Below are 8,309 nucleotides of genomic sequence, written 5' to 3' on the forward strand. Positions count from 1 at the left end.
GGCCACATCACAATCCCTTCTCCTCCATTCTCCTCTTGGGATCTAGGGCGCACACACACACACACACACACGCCCAGCGTGACTTTAAGCCACCGGGTCCGGGACTCTAACCGCGATCAACTACGTGGGAGTCCAGCAACATAGCCATAATGCTAACTGCTGTTCCCATAAGTCTTTATTTTAACTGATCAGATTAGCCAAAACCAAAAGCTGCCAGGGATATGGTGGGAACCTCCATTTTCATATACTATTAGCAGGTGTACAAATTGGTACAAATTATACATAATTTTCCAAAACATTACATGTATATAAGCTTGATGTGGCAATTGCCATTCTAGAAACACATTCAAGAATTTATCTTAGGCACCAGCAGTTAGCGTAATGGCTATGTCGCTGGACTCCCACGTAGTTGACCGCGGTTCACGCCCCGGACCTGGTGGCTTAAACGCCTGCCCGGTGGGGGTGCGTGCGTGCCCAAGATCCCGAGAGGCGCATGGAGGAGAAGGGATTGCGGCGTGACCATCCCCCCTGGGGGGGTGATTTCTCGCTTTCCGTCTGTCTCTCTCTGTCTGTCTAGCAAGTGCACGTGCCCTATAAAAAACCCCACAAAAAAAAAAAAAAAAAAAAAAAGAATTTATCTTAGAAGTATAGTCACATATGTGCTCAAAGATACATATACAAATATGTCCACTAGCAAATTCTTTCTAGCCACAAAAAGTAGAAAAAAACAAAAAAATTTTTAAAAAATAAAATATAAAACAAAAAATAAAAAATCTCTCACTATGGAAATGACTGTTTAAAAGATAATAAGCAGATGGCATAACAGTTACATTGCTAGACTCCCACATGGCCAACTGCAGTTCGAGTCCCAGACTTGGTGGCTTGAAAAATCAAACCAGGTACATGTGCAGGCATGCCCAAGATCCTGGGAGGAGAATGGAGGAGAAGGGATTGTGGCATTGCCATCCCCCTGGGGAGTAATTTCTCATTTTCCTTCTGACTGTGTCTGTCTCTCTCTTTGGTAAGCCCTAAGGGAAAAAGAAAACATTAAATAATAATTCACAATAATAATAATAATAATAATAATAATAATAATAATAAAGAATAGGGCCAGCTCCTTGACTTAGTGGTTAAAGGAGCCGATTCCACATGGTTGACCATGTAGTATGAGTCCTGGTCCCAGATGCTTGAAAAATACACTGGGCACTGGGTCTGCATGCCCAAAATCCTGACAGGATGAAGAAATAGAGGAAAAGGAATGGGGCATGACAACCACACCTCATTGAGGATGCTTTCTCCTTCCTCTCTCTCTCCTTCTTTCTCTCTCTGGCAAGCATGTATATCCTCTGACCTAATAATAAATGAAAACCAAATTTAAGAAGGTTATGTATACAGCCACAGTGTGAGAAGCCTTTACAAAGAATGAGGTATTTCTTTGTGTGCTGACATAGAACTATATCCAAGATACCCTAAGTTTAAAAGAAAGAAAGCCAAGTACAAAGCAGTACACATCTGTATTTGTTAATATCTTTCTGAAAGGAATCACAGGAAACTAGAAAGAGTAATTTGGGGCTTGAAGTCAGGTATGAAGGTAGCCTTATTCTTTGCAGTATATGCTATTATACTATATGAATTTTTTACAGTCTATCAGATGGTTTTTAAAACTAACCACCAAGAAAATAAACAACAAAGTCTCCTTGAATGATCTGAAAAATCAATTTTTAAGAAACCATTTCATTTACAATAGCATCAAAAGAATGAAATACCTATGAGTAAACTAAACCAAGGAGTTAAGAGACTTATAGAGTGAAAACTGCAAAACACTGCTGAAAAAATAAAGACCCAAATAAATTGAAAGACACCAAGTTCGTGGATTGGAAGATTTAATATGGTTAAGATGTCAATACTACCCAAAGCAGTCTATAAATTTAATGTAGCCTCTACCAAAATTCTAGTGGATTTTTTTGCAGGCATCCAAAAATTCATAAGGAATCTCAAGGAACTCCAAATAGCCAAAATAATCATAAAAAAAAGAACAAAGTTGGATCTCATAACTTCTTGATTTCAAAACATTACAAAACTCCAGTAGTCAAGATAGCATGGAACTGGCATAAAGACAGACATATAGACAAATGGAATCAACTAGAGTGTCCAGAAATAAAACCTTGTGTATACAGTCAAATGTTTCTCAACAAGCGTGCAAGATCATCCTATGGGGAAAGGACAGTCTATTCAACAATTGGTGTTGGGCACACTGGATATCCACAAACAAAAAATAAATAAAGTGAGACCCTTTCCTTCCACCATATACAAAAATGAATTCAAAATGGATCTCAAAGGCCTAAACAGAAGAGCTAAAACTAAGAAACTCTTAGAAGAAAACATGGGAGAAAAACTTAATGATATTGAATTTGGCAAGGATTTCTGGAATATGACACCAAAAACAAAGGCCAATAAAAAAGTAAAAATAGACAATTTGGACTGTAAAAAAAAAAGTCTATGCATCAAAGGATATAATCAACAAAATGAAAAGGCAATTTAAAGAATAAGGGAAAGTATTTGCAAATCATACATCTAATAAGAGGTTAATACTCAAAATACATAAAGAGCTCCAACAATTCAAAGACATAAAAACAAATAAGCCAGTTTAAAAATGGACAAAGGGTCCAGCAGGTGGCATGGTGGTTAAAGTGCTAGATCCCACATGGCCAACTTCACAGTTCAAGTCCTGGACTCAGTGGCTTAAAAAAACATGTCAGGGGGCTGGCAGTGGTATGGTGGTTAAAGGCGCAAAATTCCCATGAGGTTCAAGTCCTGGACCTGGTGGCTTGCTTTCTCAGTTTCCCTCTCTCTCGCACTCTCTAGTCAAATTTTGAAATAATAATAATAGTAAATAAAGTTAAAATAATTATTTTTTTTAAAAAATGCGTCAGACATGAATGCATCCCTAGAGGAGAATGGAGAAGAAGGGATTGCAGCACAGCCATCCTCCCTGGGGGAGGGGATGATTTCTCACTTGCCCTCTCTCTCAGTCTGTCTCTGGTGAGCACATGTACCCTATAGTAAAAAAAAAAAAAAAAAAACTTTTTTTAAAATGGACAAAGGATTTAGACATTCTTAAAAGATGATATGCAAATGGCCGATATGCATATATCAAGATGTTCAACATCATCAATTATTAGGGAAATGAGAATCAAAACCACAACAGAATATCACTTCATACCCATTAAGATGGCTACTTGGAAAAAAAAAAAGACAAAATAGATAGCAAGTGTTAGCAAGAATACGGAGAAATTAGAACACTCCTGTGCTGTTGCAGGGAATGTAAAACAGTGCAGTTGCTATGGAAAACAGTATTGCAGCTCCTCAAAAAAATTAAAAATAGAATTACCATATGAATCAGCAATTCTGCTTATGGGTATAAAACTGAAAGCGGGTCTATCAGAGATATCCTCATGGCAATGATCGCAGCAGCATAACTTACAACAGACAAAAGTCGGAGGCGGGGCTGGCAGGTGGCGTGGTAGTTAAGGCGGCTGGACACCCACATGGCTGACCACAGTTCGAGTCCCAGACCAGGCGGCTTACTTTCTCACTTCCCTTCTCTCTCTCTCTCTGTCTCTCTCTGGTCAACCTCAAAAAAATAAAAAATAAAATAACAACAATAAATAAAATTAAAATTAAATTTAAAAAAATTTAGAGGGGGAACCAGCAGTTAGCGTAATGGCTATGTCACTGGACTCCCACGTAGTCGACCGCGGTTCATGTCCCGGACCCGGTGGCTTAAAACTCACGCTGGGCGCATGTGTGTGCGTGCCCAAGATCCCGAGAGGAGAATGGAGGAGAAGGGATTGCGGCGTGACCATCCCCCCTGGGGGGTGATTTCTCGCTTTCTGTCTCTATGTCTCTCTCTGTCTGTCTGGCGAGCGCACGCGCCCTACAGTGAAAATCTCTCCCCCAAAAAAAAAAAAATTTAGAGGCAACCCAAATGTCTACCAACAAGTGAGTGGATAAACAAAGAGTGGTGTATACATACAGTGGAATATTATTCCACCTTAAAAAGTAAGGAAATTCTTGGGGCCAACAGATGGTGTAACAGGACTCCCACATGGTCAACTGTGATTCAAGTTACGGACCCAGTGGCTTGAAAATCATGCCAGGGAACATGTGCCCAACATCCTATGAGTAAGGACTGCAAAGCGGCTATGCCCCCAGGAGGTGATTTCTCGTTTTCGTTTTGCTTTCTTTCTCTCTGCCTCTCTCCAGCAAGTGTGTGTGCCCTATGCCAAAAATTTTTTTAAAAAAGGAAATTCTGACACATACTTTGACAAAAGTGAGTCTTGGGGACCAGCAGATGGCATGGTGGTTAAGGGTAAGGGTGTTGGACTCCCACATGGCTGACCATGGTTTAAGTCCTGGACCTGGTGGCTCTCTCTCTCTCGCTCTCTCTCTCTCTCAATCTGTCCCTCTTTGGTCAATTCAAATAAATAAATAAAGTTAAAAGTAAAATAATTATTTTTAAAAAGTGAGTCTTGAAGATACATGCTAAGTGGAATAAGCCAACTAGTAGAAGATAAAACTGTATGATTCTCCTTATATGAGGTATTTAAAGCAGTCAAACTTAATGAAACAGAAAGTAAAATTGTGATTTCTAGGGGCTGGGGTAGGGAGAAATTGGAAGTTGTTCAATTAATATAGTGCTTCAGTCTTGTCAGATGAAAAAGTCTGGGAGATTGTTGCACAACAATGTGAATGTATAATAGTTAACACTACTGGAACCAGCAGGTGGCATAATGGTTACATTGCTGAACTCCCACATAATCAATGGTAGTTCAGGTCCTGGACAAGACACCTTAAAACTCATGCCAAGCATGTGTGCATGTGTGTCCAAAATCCCAAGAGGAGAATAGAGGAGAAGGAATTACAGTGTGGGCATTCCCCCTGAGGGGTGATTTCTCACTTTCTGTCTCTCCATCTCTCTCTGTCACTCTAGCAAGCACATTCACAGGACGAAAATCTCTCTTAAAAAAAAAAAAAAGTTAACACTACTGAACTGTACTGTACACTTGGAAATGGTCAAGATAGTAAATTTTATGTTATGCATATTTTACTACCAAAAATAATGTTTCAAAGAAGTCTCTAGATTCAAGCATTTTCTGAATAATTCCCTTGAAGGATTTTTGCCTTCTCTTGAGCTGTTAATAGGTTCATCTACCCACTATTTGACTAAAATCCTAATCTTTTTCCTAGCTTTAAGTCTTAACCAAATTTCTCTTAATATTTTTTATTTTGATTTATTAAAGCTAAAGCTGCTTTTCTTGAAATTAAAAATATATAAAAATACCTATTTAATGACTGCTGTAAGCTATATAGCCTTAGCTAGGTGCTACTTTATAGTATGTTCATTCTACTCACTGAGTTTTATGCCTAAAGCCAGACATATATTCACAGATATTTATATATCAGCTGAACTTGCTATTAAAAGTATTTCGATGGGGACCAGCAATTAGCATAATGACTATGTCGCTGGACTCCCACGTAGTTGACCGTGGTTCAAGTCCTGGACCCAGTGGCTTAAACTCACACCCAGCGCGTGTGCGTGCATGCCCAAGATCCCGAGAGGAGAAAGGAGGAGAAGGAATTGCAGTGTGGCCATCCCCCCTGGGGGGTGATTTCTCACTTCCTATCTCTATGTCTCTCTCTGACTTTCTGGCGAGCGCACGCTCCCTATAGCAAAAACCTCTCCAAAAAAAAGAAAAAAGAAAAAAAAAGCATTTAGATGAAGATATTTTGTGAATCAATAAAATGTGGGGGGAAAAAGTCATGGAAAGAAATTGTAGATACCAGAGACAGTGTGGGAAGAGGGTAGGAAGTGGCAGAAGGTGAGAAGTAGGGAATCAAGGGGAAAAGAAAGAAAAATTAAGAAACAAGAAATGGAAAATTATTTGTTGACAATAACACATATGGTATGATGCATGGTAATATCCTTTATTAATCCAATGTATAGTGTAGTCTGGATGGGAAATCACATTTTGCATGCTGTCATGATGTACAGTCAATGAATGTAAAGTAAATTATTTTTTAAAATAATAATTCTCTTTGTTTTTAGGTCCAACAAAATATCATTGTCATCACTATCATCATCCTTTCTTGAATATTTTACCTTATTTAATCCTCACTGCCCCATGAAGTCATGTAGTATTTTTTACAGGAAACTGAAGCTCAGAAGAGTTAAGTAACTTGCCCAAGATTCACAATAAGCAGAGCTTAGCCCCAGACCCGGGTCTGTCATTCCAAAACTTAATTCATTCAATCGACCATTCCTCCCATTCAACCAATCCTCCTTCTTCTGCCTCCCAGGAATTGTGATGTGAGGATATCGATGAGAGAAAAGAAGGGCAAGCAGGAAATAGCCAGTTGTTGCAGGGACTTCCTCTTTCAATGGCCCTACTGCACCTCAACCCTGCCCATCCATGGGAGTTTTCAGGTGAATTAAATCAGACACGTGTAGCAGCCCTAGGGAACTAGATGAAGGTCTTATTGTATTAGTCATTTTTCCTGTCATCTTGAATTAGTGTCATATTAGCTTAATGCAATACTAACATGATACAGAAATGTTAGCATATTACAGACTACTCAGTGTGTCAAGTAAGAATTTTATCATATTACTCTGCCACTGATATTTCAAAGAAGGGAGAAAAATATGGGTGTGCCCATAAAACAGAGTCAGTCAATGCCAAATCCAGGCAAAACTCCCATATGGAACTTGAATTGGAGAAAAGGGCAAGAGAATGTGTTAGGATTTCTGATTCCAAGATATTTACTCAAATATATATTCAGGGAAAAGCTAGCCTAAGTGTCTTCTAACAATTTAACAAAGATGATGAGTGTCTTAATTGATATTTTCCACCTGATTCCAAAAGTATTGACAAAGAACAGACTTGATGAGAACTGATAAGTAAGAAAACCCCTACTTTGACCCCAAAATTTAGATCTTTAGTCCTCATATGAAGTCTAAACCTCTGCTAGGTCAGTAACACCTTGTTGCTGGGTAAATGGTAGAGGTTCTTATCTTGGAATAAAAAAGAACTTTACAGGGTTTACCATTGATTGTGGAGTGTTGTGGAGGGCTCACTTAAATCTGTACATAACATTGAGTGTATATAAATGCTTTTTTCTTAAAAAATGTTGGCAAATTCTTAAAGTAACCCCCAAATACTTAGGCACCTCTACATTAAAGGTAGATGAAGAAACATCAAACTGAAGTGAGACAAGGAATAACATAAAGACCTGGATTCTAGTCCTAATTCTGTCATTGACTTGCTGGGTGACATTTAATCACATCTACCTTAAGTACTTCATCCAGGAAATAGGTATAATCCTACCTGTGTCATGTATACTTCACCAGGTTTGGGGGACGATTAATGAGATCATGTATTTAAGGAAATTTCAAAGAGGATAAATCTATAATAATAATAACAAGCTAATTGTACTTCCCTGAAAAATTATTATCAGTTTTCAAGGAGGAGAAGTTCACATATCCCTCTGCTCATACCACCCTGATTCAGGACTCCTATATTCCATTATCAGTCCTCTGACAACAGCATCAATTCCTGGAGGAATAACCTAGTCCGTGATCAAACAAACAAACAAGCAAACAAACAAAAATGATCAGCTACTTTGGCCAAGAGAGATAAAGCCAATTTCTCACCGTGAGTCCAAGGCCTCACATCCAAACCAAGGGAATGCTATCGAACGGAAGGCAGTACTACTATAAATGTGTGGTTCCCCTTAATTAAAAATCTATTAGCAAATTTCATGATAGGCTGATGGTATTTACAAATATAAACTAATAGCTATTTATTAGAATGTTTATTCTAAGGTCTTAAAATGAGTTTTTCCTTGTAGGGTGATAATTGTTCAGATGGCTTCCTGCTTATTTAATTACTTCAATTAAGGAGGATTCTCTGAGACAAGTTTCCTCTGGCTTTGGATCTTTGTGTTGTCATTGGGGCCTCATTGATTGTTGCTTGAGGGCCAAGCTGTATCTGTGCCACCCACTACCAAATATCAATGTTGAAAGAAATAAAATCAGTATGAAAAGAAAGAAGAAAATTCAGCCTGAGTGTGTGTTTCCTAGGCCCTCCTTCAGAGACAAAGAGGATCTCAAATTACTAGACAGAGCCTTTGGTTCAAAAAATGGTTCTAGTTATGTTTAACCACCCATATTTCCACCTCATGCCACCTCATCACCAATGATTTTTAAAGTTAGGAATATGGAAATATTAGGGGAAAAATATTACGGTTCA

General features: G+C 38.5%; 1 long non-coding RNA gene across 3 annotated transcripts in view; it reads left to right on the top strand.

The window, feature by feature from the left end:
• Nucleotides 1–8,309, top strand: part of LOC102473934 (uncharacterized) — a 68,809-nt gene that overhangs the window by 51,148 nt on the left and 9,352 nt on the right. Inside the window, exons 2-3 of one of the 3 annotated variants that reach the window (XR_003549381.1) lie at nt 6,361–6,487; nt 7,909–8,055. The exons of 1 other annotated variant lie outside the window; for it this stretch is intronic. This is a non-coding gene — a long non-coding RNA (uncharacterized LOC102473934). Of the gene's footprint in view, nt 1–6,360; nt 6,488–7,908; nt 8,056–8,309 lie in introns of those variants that run through there. One more of the 3 variants, XR_003549382.1, reaches the window with a different exon arrangement.

This window comes from Tupaia chinensis, unplaced genomic scaffold (genome assembly GCF_000334495.1).
Source record: "Tupaia chinensis unplaced genomic scaffold, TupChi_1.0 Scaffold000235_1, whole genome shotgun sequence".
Classification (NCBI taxonomy): domain Eukaryota; kingdom Metazoa; phylum Chordata; class Mammalia; order Scandentia; family Tupaiidae; genus Tupaia; species Tupaia belangeri.